This window comes from Pecten maximus, chromosome 15 (genome assembly GCF_902652985.1).
Source record: "Pecten maximus chromosome 15, xPecMax1.1, whole genome shotgun sequence".
Classification (NCBI taxonomy): Eukaryota; Metazoa; Mollusca; class Bivalvia; order Pectinida; family Pectinidae; genus Pecten; species Pecten maximus.
This window is the reverse complement of record NC_047029.1, coordinates 16,709,692-16,726,990: the sequence shown is the minus strand read 5'-3', so window position 1 is coordinate 16,726,990 and position 17,299 is coordinate 16,709,692. Positions and strand designations below refer to the sequence as shown.

The 17,299-nt window shown below is 34.8% G+C and overlaps 1 protein-coding gene across 5 annotated transcripts in view; it reads right to left on the bottom strand.

The window, feature by feature from the left end:
* The window catches only part of LOC117344307 (zinc finger CCCH domain-containing protein 10-like), a 234,247-nt gene that overhangs the window by 64,205 nt on the left and 152,743 nt on the right, over positions 1 to 17,299 (bottom strand). For all 5 annotated transcript variants that reach the window (XR_004536149.1, XM_033907011.1, XM_033907016.1 and 2 more), the window contains one exon: positions 8,572 to 8,627. The gene's annotated coding sequence lies outside the window, so the exon portion shown is untranslated. The remainder of the gene's footprint in view (positions 1 to 8,571; positions 8,628 to 17,299) is intronic.

Sequence of the window (17,299 nt, the reverse complement as noted above, 5' to 3'; positions counted from 1 at the left end):
TCTTCAGTTTTTATGTTACAACAATCCTGAAACAAGTAATACCAACTTCTATTTACCATGGCAATCCCTCTTGTATGGCCAGATGGAAGCATGCTAAGGTCTGGAAGGAGTACTTATGGAGGGAATCATATATGGTCTGGCAAATGACCCCAATTTCATGTCTGATCAGGGAATTGAACCCTGGCCACCTTAATGAAAGGCAGGTGTGCTACCACTGCCCCCAGGCCCCCCCCCCCCCCCCTCCCGACCACCCATTGAGGAATTAACTGTTAAAAAATCAGTTGTACTGTATGTACACTGGAGAATAAAGACTAAGGAGAGAATCTTTTGTTGTAAAGTATACACTTCCAATACTTATAGTGATTAGTTAAAGTACAGATCAGTAGTACATGTACAAAAAAAAATGGCAGGGAAGAATTATTAAGGCAACGTACAAGATTGCTGGTTTATTTTGTCTGAAAATTTACATTAATGACATTGAAATCCAGCTAACCAATGTCCAATGAATAGAGCTGACAATAGTGATGAGAATAAACCCCTCAGCAATGAGACATCTCGTATTTTATCACCCAGAAATGTGTGCAGGGAAAGTCATAAAATTTCTATTTTCCCACCGCAAAAAGCGAGAGACCATATTTAGGAAAAGGCTTTCTACTGCAGTCATCACCACAGCAATCTCTCTCAATGTCTTCCTTTCCAATCCCTTTTATCTCTTTAGTTTTATTTTAATCTATACTCTGTAGAACCGTCACTGTTTTAAGCCCATATGTAGCTGTATTTACTTAGTTACACAGGTTCCCAGGAGGAAATACCTAATTCAATTTTTTGACGGAATGTCCATCTTATACATTGTCTTATTGTGTCACTTCATGGGATCCGCACAAACATAGAAAATCTAACTGCTCACATCAGAGCGAGTAGTTCTACTTTGGAATCTAACATACAATCACTATAACAACTATCCCTCCTAAAACAAACCTAAAATAGCATCGGATCTTTTATATTTTTTCTATTTTTTCCTCCAAATTCTCTACCATTGGTACTTCTGATCAAGAAAAATGAATCCATGATTACGGACCAGATAGTAAATCACTATGATAGAAAAACAATTATGCCTCAATCCAAATCTTCCTGGAGTACAAAAAGGCATGTGTGAGCAACAGATTTTGGAGATTCCAATGGAAACAAGGACACAGGTCCTGTGAGCTCAAGTGTGAATGTGGCCACATTTGGATACATACAGTATACAAAGTACATGTCCAGTACCTTCTGTAAGTCTTACTGAGTAAGAGATGATGACTGGTCCAGTACCTTCTGTAATGTCTTACTGAGTAAGAGATAATGACTGGTCCAGTATCTTCTGTAATGTCTCACTGAGAAAGAGCTGATTAATGGTGCAGTACCTTCCATAATGTCTTACTGAGTAAGAGATAATGACTGGTCCAGTACCTTCTGTAATGTCTTACTGAGTAAGAGATGATGACTGGTCCAGTACCTTCTGTAATGTCTTACTGAGTAAGAGATGATGACTGGTCCAGTATCTTCTGTAATGTCTTACCGAGTAAGAGATAATGACTGGTCCAGTATCTTCTGTAATGTCTCACTGAGAAAGAGCTGATTAATGGTGCAGTACCTTCCATAATGTCTTACTGAGTAAGAGATGATTACTTGTCCAGCACTTTCTGTAATATCTTACCGAGTAAGAGTCCGGTACCTTCTGTATGATGGAAAGAACATATCACAAACTTATAGACTCAGTTCTATACTAAATCAACATAGTGTCACCCCGGAGGATATTATATATTCACTTCACACAGATATTTTGGCATGGCTGCAAAATAAAAACATTAAACAGTTGTTATATTCTGACTTCACAAACATAATTCGACAATTTGCTACCACCACAGACAAAATTTGTACCAAAACTGAACAAAGGACTCCAATATTATACAGTGTATAATTTTTGTGCTTGACACCCTACTGTAACATATTCCCAAGTGGTACAGGTGTAGAAAGTTTTGCTGTTAAGGTGGCAAAATATATGATGCCCTGCACATAGTGACGCAAAATAAACAAAGGGGTGCAACTCTTTAAATTTTTATGCAAAACCTCTGTCTTCCAAACAATCATCACCAACAAAAACTGTAAAATTTACTTCCACCTCAGGGGAAAACGTGAGACACTTTGGTCATGGAATTCACAATTTTGGTATGAAGCACCTTAAGACCCTTCCATCTATGAAGAGTATTAGATTCTATCTTATTTGGGTCTTTTTGAAATTTCTGTCTTTTTGCCCCACCTGTTAGGCCCCTGGTGGGTTGCGGCATATGATTTACAGTTCTAGTTGAACTTTGGTTAAGTATTTAAGGTTTCTGCAAAATTTCACTGAATTTGGTTCAGGGGTTTCTGAGAAGTTGAAAATGTATATTCTTCACAGATGGATGAAGGAGAATGACGGAGGACAAAAGGTCACTGAAATAGGTCACTTAACACATTGTCCGAGGTGACCTAATAAATTGGTATAACTCAATTGTTCCACAATTGCTTTAAAATATATTAAGTTAACAATCAAAACCATTGAATTTGAAACAGAGATCTCCAATGAGAGCTCACATCACAATGTGAGAAAAAGGATGACATCACAATGTGAGGAAAATGATGACATCACAATGTGAGAAAAGGGATGACATCACAAAGTGAGAAAAATGATGACATCACAAAGTGAGAAAAATGATGACATCATAATGTTAGAAAAATGATGACATCACAATGTGAGAAAAAGATGACATCACAATATGAGAAAAAGGATGACATCAAAATGTGAGAAAAATGATGACATCACAATATGAGAAAAAGGATGACATCAAAATGTCAGAAAAATGATGACATCACAATATGAGAAAAATGATGACATCATAATGTTAGAAAAATGATGACATCACAATGTGAGAAAAAGATGACATCACAATATGAGAAAAAGGATGACATCAAAATGTCAGAAAAAAGATGACATCACAATGTGAGCAAAATGATGACATCACAATGTGAGGAACAGGATGACATCAAAACAAGATGTATTAGAAGTTGATGTAACAGCCTAAGGCTGCATGGGACTGATGGTGCAGTGAATGAATTTTTTCTTGGTTTTTATCTTTCTGCTTTTATCAACACTTGTAGGACTCAAGATTATGTGAATATAATGAACATGTAACAATCATTAATTCTTAGTTTATTTTTAGTATAGTTTATGTCGCCCCATCAATGATTTAAGTAATTTTAAGCCAACATTGAGAGACACTTATAGAAGGATAAGTATTAACACATTATTATCCATCAACTTGTTTACACAACCTATTAACAGGTTCTTCTTTAGGTAGTGGAAATCTGCAGGGGAATGCTAGTTATACATTAAGTGGTGATTATGGTGAAGAGATTCAAATCAAGACTAAACAATCTTACTAGATAAACGCCTATCATTTAATACATAAGTTGATGCAGATATTACCGAGTGTTTAACAGCTAATGGAGACCGGTGATTGGTAACATACCAACATACAGATGCACGTGGAAGCCGTATGATTACAAGAAGTAAAGTAGCAGAGAGAAATGTGATTGTCACATTAGCCGTTATAACACTTTATACAATTAAATGGTGTTTAGCGGATAGATAGACTACATGATGGAGACATCCGATACCTAACCCTCTCAGTTCTCATAGACAACATGTGTTGTAGGCGTTTCTACAGAGAAGTCAACATGTGCTAGTGATCCTAGAAAAATGGCTGCTATCTTGTTTGTCTTTGATATTGAAGATGTCATCAACATTGTTACCTGCTGACATCAGTGATGACAATTTGTTTATTTCTGTCTGGTGTTTTTACGATGACAGGATCAGTTGTTACGATCACTCACACCTGTCAGAAATCCAATCATTGTCAGATTGAATGTTGTAATTACATACTGATGATAGCTGTTTTAATAAGATGTGTCTTTATGTCAACAGCTTCACTATGAATACCTATAGTACCTCCAGATTACACACCAAAGTCCTTTATCTAAGAACACAACATGTAACTTAACATGGATTCATTGTTTTCCTCCTTCAGAATCAAAGAAACTGATATATTTGATACCATTAGACAAAAGGTCCATAGGGCCTTTATTGCTCATGGCAAAATATCTTCATTTATAGAATATAACTTTTGATTTTCTAGTTCCTAAGATGATTCTAAGTAAACTTAGCTGAAAGACACTCTAAACTACCAAATATCCTGTATTTATATATTCCTTGATTTGAGCCTCATGCAGACACTCCCCCAAGGTGCAGGAAAAGATCAAAATGAGACCCTTCACCATGGTATTGCTTCATTCTTACTCTATTCAACATCCCTTCATCTGTATGAATTAAGAACAATTCTAAAGACTTGATTTCCTCTATTGAGCTTTGCCTGGACAGTCCTTAGGTGATCAAGACTTTCTAACATTACATCCCCTTCACCAAATCATGTTTCAGACCAAAAGAATAAAAATTCCTTATATCTGAACAAGAAAAAAAAAAACATTAAAAAAATAATTTTACCTATTTTTCCATATAGTATCCCACTCTTCTGACCTCAAAAAGCAAGACCTTCCATTTAACCAATATTGAGTCTTGTTTACCCAAAAATGCTCCAAAGCAAATTTAATCAAAATCCCTTTAGCCATTCAGGATTTGTTGAGATTTTAAAGAAATGCTGATGATGTATGCTAATGGCATATACGTTATAAATACACTCAGGTTAAGCCCCTCTTATCCGATATACACTTCTACTTCAATAATTTTACCCCTAGAAATACTAGAAAATACCAATAGTAATTTTTTATTACAGTTTCCTATCTAAAACACGAGAGGAACATACAATAATCATTACATAGAACGTGACTTAATAACTTCCAAAACTTATTACCCAAAACCTTACATTAACATCCCGATATATCTTGGTTTATCTTGGACAGTATTTTGTACTATTTGCTGTGATTGGTTAGCTTAATCCTGATCAGTATTTTGTAATATTCATTGTGATTGGTTGGTTTTCTCCTCATCAGTATTTTGTAATATTTGCTGTGATTGGCTGGTTTTATCCTGATCAGTATTTTGCATTATTCCATTTGATTGGTTTGTTTTATCCTGGACAGTTTTTGCATTATTCATTGTGATTGGTTGGTTTTCTCCTCATCAGTATTATGTAATATTCGCTGTGATTGGTTTGTTTTATCCCGGGCAGTTGTTTGTAATATTCGCTGTGATTGGTTTGTTTTATCCTCATCAGTATTTTGTATTATTCGCTGTGATTGGTTTGTTTATCTTTGACAATATTTTGTAATATTCCCTCTGTGATTGGTTAGTTTTATCCTGATCACTATTACACAAAGCGATTCTGCTGCAACATAACACAACCTTGTGAACATTACTGTCATTTCCATTTAATCAAAGTGATGCCATCAACATTGACTGATGAAAAATAAACGTTTCACTGATAAATTTACTACAGGAGGAAATTCAAAATTAGACAAAATGGTGCAATTGTTTTCTAGGAAATAACATTTTTAAATTGATGTTAGACATCACATGATTTCATTGAATTGGTCCAACACAAATGGCAGCCTCATGCTTAGTATCAAACCTAATTTCAGATCCAATCTTTATGAAAAAAAGAATAATATTTTAGACAACCATTATTTGCCCCCAGTTCGACCATAATGAATTATTTACTCGTTGGCAAGAAAGTCAAATTAACTCTCACATTTTCAGTGATTTTAAACGATGATCTATTCCTCTTCAAGAACAAAATACTACCCACACGTTTATATAAACAATGAACGAAATAATATCAAAAGACAAATGAGGGCTCTCGTACATACTGACAAGGATGACAATCTACAATGTACCCTGGACAAAAGGAAACCCCTACATTTCCTGGCTAACAGACAAATTAAGGATGACTGTTACATTGAAGGACAATTTTGCAGGCTATTTATGATAGATGGTAACAATCATCTACTGGCCTCTATACAAAGACAGTTAATGAAGGACGTGGGCAGGTAATATGATATAACGAGGCGCAACGTCAAATCATTATGGAAATTTTTCCCTTTAAAAATTGATACAAAATCAATAAATTCAATGAAAACTTCCATGTAAAACTCGTTTTTGTTGTAAATATCCAGTGCAGAAGAAGGTTAACATGACATTTTTTATTTATCTAATATACAAATGAACAACTATTGGGAAAAGTAGTTTTCATGAATTCCAATTTAAAGACTTTTGTAATAATCATATGCCGCTTAAATAAACTTCATGCACATGCCATAATTTTAATTATGTTACCATGGCAATATCTATTGTTACTGTTTTATAAATGTAATATTGTCATAAATATTTATAAGGAAATTTCAAGCTGAAATCAATTTCTTATTTCAGAAATATTACTTTGGTAGAAAGTTGATTACAGTTTAATAAACGTTTCACCAGATTTGAAGACTATATTACATTAAATGTGTGCAAAAAACTAGCGTCTAGGAACCTTTCGCTGTACATTATATTAAACACCAATTTAGAATAAATGTGTCAACATTTAGAATGACAGAACAGGATACATACAATTTGTCAGACAAGAGCTCAAAAATAATCCATGAGCTTAACAACCATGGATTCTAAATTACAGAACCTTTGATTGACCTACAGAAACTTGGCTTTAAAACAAGGGTTTAAACTAGAACATTTTAACTACAGAAACAAGGGTTTAAACTAGACACAAGAGTTTAGAACTACAGACACAAGAGTTTAGAACTACAGGAACAAGAGTTTAGAACTACAGACACAAGAGTTTAGAACTACAGACACAAGAGTTTAGAACTACAGGAACAAGAGTTTAGAACTACAGGAACAAGAGTTTAGAATAACAGGAACAAGAGTTTAGAGCTACAGGAACAAGAGTTTAGAATTACAGGAACAAGAGTTTAGAACTACAGACACAAGAGTTTAGAACTACAGACACAAGAGTTTAGAGCTACAGGAACAAGAGTTTAGAACTAGAGGAACAAGAGTTTAGAACTACAGACACAAGAGTTTAGAACTAGAGACACAAGAGTTTAGAACTACAGACACAAGAGTTTAGAACTACAGACACAAGAGTTTAGAACTACAGGAACAAGAGGTTAGAACTAGAGGAACAAGAGTTTAGAACTAGAGACACAAGAGTTTAGAACTAGAGACACAAGAGTTTAGAATTACAGGAACAAGAGTTTAGAACTACAGGAACAAGAGTTTAGAATTACAGACACAAGAGTTTAGAATTACAGGAACAAGAGTTTAGAACTAGAGACACAAGAGATTAGAACTACAGACACAAGAGTTTAGAATTACAGGAACAAGAGTTTAGAACTAGAGACACAAGAGTTTAGAACTAGAGACACAAGAGTTAAGAATTACAGGAACAAGAGTTTAGAACTAGAGGAACAAGAGGTTAGAACTACAGACACAAGAGTTTAGAACTAGAGACACAAGAGTTTAGAACTACAGGAACAAGAGTTTAGAACTACAGAAACAAGGGTTTAGAACTACAGACAAGAGTTTAGAACTACAGACACAAGAGTTTAGAACTACAGGAACAAGAGGCTAGAACTACAGGAACAAGAGTTTAGAACTACAGACACAAGAGTTTAGAACTACAGGAACAAGAGGCTAGAACTACAGACACACGAGTTTAGAACTACAGGAACAAGAGGCTAGAACTGCAGGAACAAGAGTTTAGAATTACAGGAACAAGAGTTTAGAACTACAGGAACAAGAGTTTAGAACTAGAGGAACAAGAGGCTAGAACTACAGACACAAGAGTTTAGAACTAGAGACACAAGAGTTTAGAACTACAGGAACAAGAGTTTAGAACTACAGAAACAAGGGTTTAGAACTACAGACAAGAGTTTAGAACTACAGACACAAGAGTTTAGAACTACAGGAACAAGAGGCTAGAACTACAGGAACAAGAGTTTAGAACTACAGACACAAGAGTTTAAAACTACAGGAACAAGAGGCTAGAACTACAGACACACGAGTTTAGAACTACAGGAACAAGAGGCTAGAACTACAGGAACAAGAGTTTAGAATTACAGACACAAGAGTTTAGAATTACAGGAACAAGAGTTTAGAATTACAGACACAAGAGTTTAGAACTACAGGAACAAGAGGCTAGAACTACAGACACAAGAGTTTAGAACTACAGACACAAGAGGCTAGAACTACAGGAACAAGAGGCTAGAACTACAGGAACATGAGTTGTAAATAAGGAATCTTTCAATTTGAAGTAAACTGAGGTTCTACAGACAATGGAGAGAGTTCAAATTTGATCGGCCACATCAATGGTATATCATCAGCTACCTGTACTTTGGTTTTCCCAACAGGTCCATTGTTACCATAGCAATCATATCCAAAACAAAGCAATTAGATGTCTATACCACTTTTAATATTATGGACATCAATATTGAGACCCTTTCCACATAAGTAAATACCTGAACTTAAAAAGAAAATCTTACCTTAAGATCTCTCAGAATACACATACGTTTGATTCCAATATCTCTTCCATATAATCCTGGAAAGATAAAAAAGAACCGAGATTAGTGTTTGCTTATATAAAAGAGGCAATCCCTGGGGTATATCATTGTTATAACACCTCACTATACAGTGTAATATCAAGCTGTTTCCAGTACCAATAGGTTATGCAGTATACACTGTTTTCATTGAGAGGTAATTGTCACTTTGAAATGCTTAGTGAAGTGTTTTGTTACAACAATCAGACTTGATCTACATGATATTCGCACCAATACTTTTGTAATCCAATCAAAAGACAGTCAATGTTGAGTTATGGTGAGATATATCAATAACCAGAAAGATAAATCGTCAAACAATCGGGGAGAAATTTTACCAATACAATCAGCATCAGAAATACCTACATCCACAAAAAAAAAAATAAAAAATCCAATGCAACATCTTCATGACAGAGATCAGAGTGCCTTACACAAATCACAAGCATCCCAGTGACAGAGATGCCTTAGAAATATATAGTCTGCCGATTAATTCAGTAACATGATTCTTGTTTCAGGCAAACATTTAAATGATCATGACTCAGGATGACGACCAGTGATTGTAGCAATGTGTAAATATATCAATGTTTACAAAAACTACAGCAGTTCTCGGTAATTTAAGTCGACAGACATATTGACTGGGGCCTTAAGACTACCAAGAACACTAAATTGACTTGCCCTTATGTAAAAAACTCATTGTATACTATTCTGGCATTGGCTCTCTACTGACTGTGTGACTAAGTACGGAGAAAGAAAAGCGTAACTGGCAAGTAAACAGCATGTTTCTGCGCATTTATGTTAATTAGATTATTTGTTAATCGACCATCCAGGAACCGTTTTGAAAGCAAAAGGATGAGGGTTAATTCTGTGTCAAAACTGAAAAACTTGCAAACATATATGACAGTGACCTTGAAGTATTACCTAAAGGTCATATGTCATTAGTCAATAATTGTGTTCTGTCATATATTTGGACAATAATTCACTTATTTTTTTCCATTTTTTTTTTAATGTGCTATGCAAACTAGTGTGATTCTGGAAATTTTCAAATGGCATTGATTGTTCTGGCAAATTTTAACAATACTGAAATGGCATTAATTGTTCTGAGAAATTTTAACAATACTGAAATGGCATTAATTGTTCTGAGAAATTTTAACATAGATATATTAGGATGAAACATTTTCAAAAATAATGAATTCCGTATGAAACTGAAAACTTTCAGGGATGATCTATGCAATAAACTGCATCAAAAAACCTTCTAGAACCCTGTAGTGTCAAAATCCATTCCGCTAGGACTAGTACGATTATTTTAAAAGGAAATGACACAACACCATGACATGTACAGCTGACTTGGGCTAGGTAAGATGGCGAGCCTAATAATGCTCAGGGTTGTATCTGGCAAGCCTGACAAAAGTAATGACCTGAGTACCAACATACGAAACAGTTAAATTTCCTGGTACCGCATTTGAATTGAAATGTCCAGACTTCCACGGAGAAAACATGTAGACACAGACTTGAGCATGCCTATCACAAAACTCTTCCTTTTCCTGGGCTGATTGGAAAGGAAAAATCAATATAATATCATTTAAGTAAGAAAGTTTTTAAAATGTCACAGAATTCTTTGCCTTATAGTATTTAAATGCCAACCTGTATATAGCTGCCAATGATATCGTAAAATTAAAAAAAAATTACTTTCTGATGTAAAAATAAATCTCATTTTAAACAGTTTCATATTTGTCCCTTTAGTTATTTCATTTTTTTTAACAGAGCAATGTGAATCAACAATGACAAAGTTTAGACGGAAAGAGCTTTAATAAAAGTGCTCAGCTGTTGTGTGTCTACACATCCAAAACCCTGGACAAAAAAAACATATTATGGTCTTAGCAACTGTAAAACACAAATGTCAGGGTAAAAATTGGTGATCTAGTCATCATAAAAACGGGGACAATGCATGTGGACATTCACAGGAAACATCAGAAGTTTTTTATCTGTTGTAAAACACTAAAAACGACGATGCTGCAAGTCATCGTGACCTCTAGTATATAGAAAAATGGAGTTTAGTACATACAGTACATTGTCTCGTAATGCTACATATCAGAGCTCTTTGTCTTTAAGTTTTCCAGTTGTTAGGGAATCATCAGAGCTCTTCATCTATAAGTTTTAGCTGTCAAAATCAAAGATGGCTACCTGACAGCCATTTTTTTCCCCTCAGATCGTGCAGGCTCAAATTTAAATGGACACAACTACATCCAGGACCAAGGAGAACGTATAGATCCTTCCATTCCTTCTCAGGAAATTGTAATAAACTTCAACTGTCAAAATCCAACATGGCCACCTATCAGCCATTTTGTATTTCTGAACAGACTCAAAACTGAACGGACCATTTAGGGGAACCAGGTTTAAGAACTAATCCGTGCAGGTAACCTCTTAAGAAATAGTAGTGATAACAAACTTCAACTGCCAAAATCTAAGATGGCTTCATGTTAGCCATCTTGTTTTCCGATCAGAATCAAACTGAATGGGCACAAGGAACCTAGTTAGGGAGTTGGAGAAATATTCTTTCTGAATATTTCTCAAGAAATAGCGATAACATAAGGACCATTGATGAATTGATGGACAGAAGATAGTCAAAAGACAATTTCAAGCCCACCATCTGATCGCCATCTAGTCAATGATGGGGAGCGAAAGAACACGTCATCTCAAAGCTCCACAGCATCATAAGAGATATTGGATATATGTATCAACACAACTATAAAATTTATTTCATGTCTGCCAAATAATTAAATCGTTTTTATATGGTTGTGATCATGCAAGTAATGTATTTGATCCTTTTTTTTTCAAATTGTACATTGCAAATCATTTCAGGTATGACTTAGTAATTATGCTACTTCTTTAGTCTGAGCTAACGAATTAGAACGAAACCTTTTTCTCGTACGTGACTTAATTTTGTCAGTATATTTATTTTTTTCAAGAACTTGATTAGTTAGCATTCAGGCGACTCGGCTGTTTGATGTGTAAACCTCAAGATCTATAGTAAAATAATGAATTTTTCCTGTTCAGTATTTTTTAAGAAATATTTTTGAAGGAAACTGATTTCCATAATTGGTTTGCTTATAGCATCATTATATATGCGTCAAGATATTTATGTCTTAAATTTGAAATATGTGTGTTTTTGTTAAAACTGGATTTTATTTTATTAAACAGCCTTAAATCTACCTATTTAGAATGGTTGTGTCAGAACAGTATTTGAAGATGCAGTTGTGACTGTTTGAGAACAGAACCTTGCTGGGTTTATAGTCCATAAGATGAAACCTAACAATAGGCAGAGTCATGTAGGTGGTAAACCAACAACTAACTAATTGCTTATGAAGAATAAGATGATCAAACTTTAAATGAAAATGAACACTGAAATTTCTGGAAGATATGAAAGTTGCCATAACAATGAACAGGTGAGTTAAAAGAGACAGGTAGGCTAAAAGAGAAAAACAATCGCCTGATGAAAATATTCTACACAAAGGTCAAAGCCTGGCATACATCAGTGTGATAGCAATCAGACATTACCTCAAAACAGACAATGACAATGGTCTTTTCATATTTTGTTTAATTCTGGAAAATATTGATGGAAATGACAGATTTTTTTTAAGCTATCTGTTTTTAACTTGTAAGACAGTCTCTACCAAGTGGTAATAAAAGTTACCCTAGCTTGCGGACACCCTTAATCCAAACACAACACACTTAATTTAACCATCTCTAGGAAGAAGTTTTCTGTGGAGAACATCAGGCTTTATGAAGACATAACTTATTCATGATTTTCAGAAAGATTACAAGTTATACAAAAAGTCTTTGATTTTCTATCTATTAATATTCAAAGAGGTAGGAATTTTCATTAAGTTATGTAACATATAGATATAATAAATTAAATAGATTTGAAGAAAAGTTTTGATATCTCAGATTTTACTTCTGACCTGACTGACATCACACTGAATTAAATATGACACTTTCTAATTTCTAAAGCAATTACAGAAACACTTTTTAAGAAACTGAAAACATCTGATAAAACAAAAAAAAGGCTATGAATTTTTTGTACAGATGAATTTCATGTAATATTTGCTTTTTGATTTATTTTTATTGTAGTTTTGCCAATAACGATGAAAATTATGGCCACGATTCATAAAGGAGCCACCAAACCCTAACTCATTAATTCATTAATTATAGAATGAAAAGTGTTTATGAGAGATTGAGGTGCATTCTATTACAGAAAACAAAACAAAAAAAAACAACAAAACATTCCTTGTGTACAGCACAAAAACGAAACAAAATGTAAAACAAAAACATAAATTCTGTTCACCTGAAAATATAAACACAAAAAGCATTTCCTGTGACAGCTAGCTGGCACTATATAAAAATAACTATAAATGCAAAACATTATTTATTTAATTATTTAGAGAAGAAAAATTAACACTCAAAAAAGTCCTCCATTTGACATAATCTGTCATAGTTATGTATGAGAGTAGCTATCATGTGTTCTGCATTGTTAGATACAAAATGTACTTTACGCACAGAAAAACACCTTATCAGAGGGAAAGAATAGTTAGAACAAAAAGTTAGAATCACGTTTAATCAACCACAAAAAAATACAATAAATAATAATAAAAAAAAGTCAGTTCTATGTTGATTTCAAAGTCTTTTATCTGAAAAATGTTTTCCCTAAACCACTACGGTGTTTATTAACTCCAGGTATATCATGGGATACAATGAAATATGTTTAAATAAAAAAACTCCAGGTGAAACAATTCAAATCTCCTGATGCAAGATTAAACTCCATCAGTTCCAAGGATTTGTATAAAAGAGACCCTATAGATAGTGCCACTTGACTTCATATTGTATTACACGTATAACAAGAGTAATTTTTTTCAAATCATATATCCCAAGTCTTGTGAACAGAGTAGTGTTAAAAGTCATCATAAACAGACAGAAATTTAAATATTGAAAAAAAAAAAAAAAAATAGAAAAAATTCTCTAAAATGGGTTAAATGTGCATCTTTAAAGATATTTTACTGTATTTAGAAATAGAAATATTGTACTTTTGTACATTTTCAATGAAATGGTGTAAAGGAAAATCCAACTCAATTTCAGCCAATGATTTTGACACCAAGAAAAACTTAAAAGACACATGAGAAATAAAGAAAAATATAATGAATATTTCATACTGTAACTTTATAGACCAAAATTTTTTCTTTGTAATAAAGTTTAAATTTAGCACCCTTGAATTGCCTGAGAAATGGTCTGATAAGTGCCCTATACATCCTACAAAAGTGTGATGGCTAAGGGATGAGAAGGACACTACATGGGCATCGCTGGTCACTTCACTACATGGTCATCGCTGGTCACTTCACTACATGGTCATCGCTGGTCACTTCACTACATTGGCATCGCTGGTCACTTCACTACATGGTCATCGCTGGTCACTTAACTACATGGGCATCGCTGGTCACTTCACTACATGGGCATCGCTGGTCACTTCACTACATGGTCATCGCTGGTCACTTCACTACATGGTCATCGCTGGTCACTTCACTACATTGGCATCGCTGGTCACTTCACTACATGGTCATCGCTGGTCACTTCACTACATGGGCATCGCTGGTCACTTCACTACATGAGCATCGCTGGTCACTTCACTACATAGGCATCGCTGGTCACTTCACTACATGGTCATCGCTGGTCACTTCACTACAAAAGGCATCGCTGGTCACTTCACTACATGGTCATCGCTGGTCACTTCACTACAAAGGCATCGCTGGTCACATCACTACAAAGGCATCGCTGGTCACATCACTACAAAAGGCATCGCTGGTCACTTCATGGTGGGGCATCAAGACATGTTAATTTCAACTCATGTCTTTTTTCATAAATGAAATCAGCAGAAATCTATCGTGAAATGGACCTATCGACTCGCGTAAATCTTTATATGGATCTGAGGGTGCGACTACTCCAAGATGGCCCATCACACCAGATTGTCACTGATTTAACTGGTGCTGTTCCCTCTATATTGACACATCGCAGATCAATGTCAAGAAATTTAGGAAAAGCACTTGGGTCAGGAAATGTATTTTCAAACCAAATTACTTTGATCTTGGCATTGCCAATTTCATTTCCGACGAGGAAGAAACATACAGTGGGCTTTTCATTGAGCTGTGAATGTCAATTAAGAACGCCATTGAAAATCTTCGTAAAAAAATGTGCATATTTTTTCCCCACAAAGCTGACAATTGGACGTGAAAGATTTTAATATGCGATCGTACAAAGCATCAATGCATAATTAATGGCAATCCTGGGCAGTGATTACAAAAATGATTCAGTTGTGTTTTTTAATTTGTGCCACAAATCACGAAGTAAATGGGTACAATCTACGGTGATTAATTATCACTGACACACTGCACGTCGATCATTACCCTTACTACGAAAGCTTCGAAATAATCATTATATTCCAATTCAATGCTCTCGTTGATTTAATAATTTATTGGCATTTTCTCTAAGATTTGAAAAAACTCAAGTCCCGTTTTGCCTCAAATATGACAATTTTTATGAAGATTTGCTACAGATGATGGATTTTGCCACTGCTAATGTTAATCCCCAGATCTTGGATTGCAGTATTCTGACATCCTAAGGTGATCCCAACCTCTCACCAGGGTCCTCCATCAATTTAACACACGACGATTATTAAACTGCATAAAGTCATGATATTATATCAAAACGCTCGATCAAACCCATTACTGACCTGGATCATATTTAGCCTCCTTCAGAACACTCGATTCCGAGTAACAACGCTCATATATAATTTTGTTTTTCTATTGAATACTTCTGTAGCATGCAATGACGAATATCATGCATTAGGATTTCTTGAAGAGAAACTTGGAAAAAAACATCACTAAGGCATTTAAACATGGATATATCGTACATAATTCATACTTTTGTCAGTAGAGATACAACAAGGTTTTAGCGTAGCGTTGTAGGTCTTCGGTCGGCGTCAAAACTTGGTACTTCACATGCATGCCGACGTCAGAAAGCCTGACAAACACAGTGGGGTAATAGGACAAAGCTCATCTTTAATATCACATACTGCATGAAAGTGTATGATTACACAGTGTGTGTCGTATTACCCATAGCGAAATATATTCATGTGGTCTTACCGAACTGTATTATCCAGCTGACTAGTAACCCCTGACTAGTAACCCCTAAGTTCTCCGTTATATTGTGATGGACATTTATTCTGAATGATGGAGTGCCTATACGCCACCTACAGTTCCTAAATCTATGGTAGCCAGTAGTTTTAGGGAATCACCAGCTATAAAACTAGTCACCTAGGGTAACTCGATCTTGTAACCTTCAGCTTTTATATTTTTATGTTGGATTTTGTTTGCTGTTTCAGAAGCAATGCATCTTCTTCACTACAAGGTTTAAAGTGTCTGATACCAGCTGTTAGAATACAATGAAGATTTCCAAATGAGTTGGATTCCTCCTTATTCTGTATTTATCATACTCTCTGCAGTATTTCATCGAGGTAATAATGGACAGTTTCAGTTTGAAATATTACAACGCTGTGATCAAATCAAGCACACGCCAATGCAATCATTATTTTTTATTATTTCCGAGCACTGCCCGTAAACATATAGCTACAATCAAAATGTCAACTGCAAGGCCAGACCAAGATGGAGACAAGTCAACTTTGATGCAGAAAATACAACACAGAACTCCATGTCGTATACCATGATCTTTCACAAACCCATTAAAACTTTAGTGATGTATAAACGACAAACCCATTAAAACCTTTGTGATGTATAAATGACCAGCCCGGCAGCTGCTTCTGGTAGCAATCCCAAAAATTTAAATGAAAAGGAAAGAGCTGAAATTGACGTGTAGTTGACCTTATGGCAATTAAAAGCTTAAACATGTATTCTCATTTAAGAATTGCTGACCACTACACTTCACATTCACCTGCTTTTTAGAGTCTTAAAAGGTGGACAGCTGACTTCTCCAGACAACCGTTGAGGAGCTTCCACATTCATAGTCTAACAGGCTGTGTATATGTTATATCACAGATATTTGGTCACAAGCTGTGACATTTGTTGATGAATGAGGAAACATAGCCAGCCTCATGCATACTGCACATTTAATTAGCTATGAAGATAAATAATTATCTACATTTTGTGCAAAAAATAAGAAGATAAGTGGCATTGTACACAAGAGTTTTTATCTTCTGATGTCATCAGTCATTACTAACATTTATTGTCAACATTTAGCACTTAATTACTTTTGCCATAAATTACCAATTAGCATGAAAGAGGTCTTTTTAATGTTATATCTAAAACTTGGACAAAATCTCAGGATCAGAATGAAACAATAGTTCTGTAGGTGTCATCTATACTGCCAGCAGTAGAGATAAATACTGTAAATCACTTATATTTTGCGTGGGATTTATTTTCGCGTTAATTCGCGAGGAGAATGAAACGCAAATTCAAATCCCTCGCGAATATTTGTATAAGAATGACAAAAATACTAAATGGCGTCCATTTTGAATCTACCGTAATCTTTAGTTGGTGAGCAAACATCGCCGTTAAAATAATGATAGAATGATAGATTATATACTTATATCAGAGTGTGTTTTTATATCACAAAACAC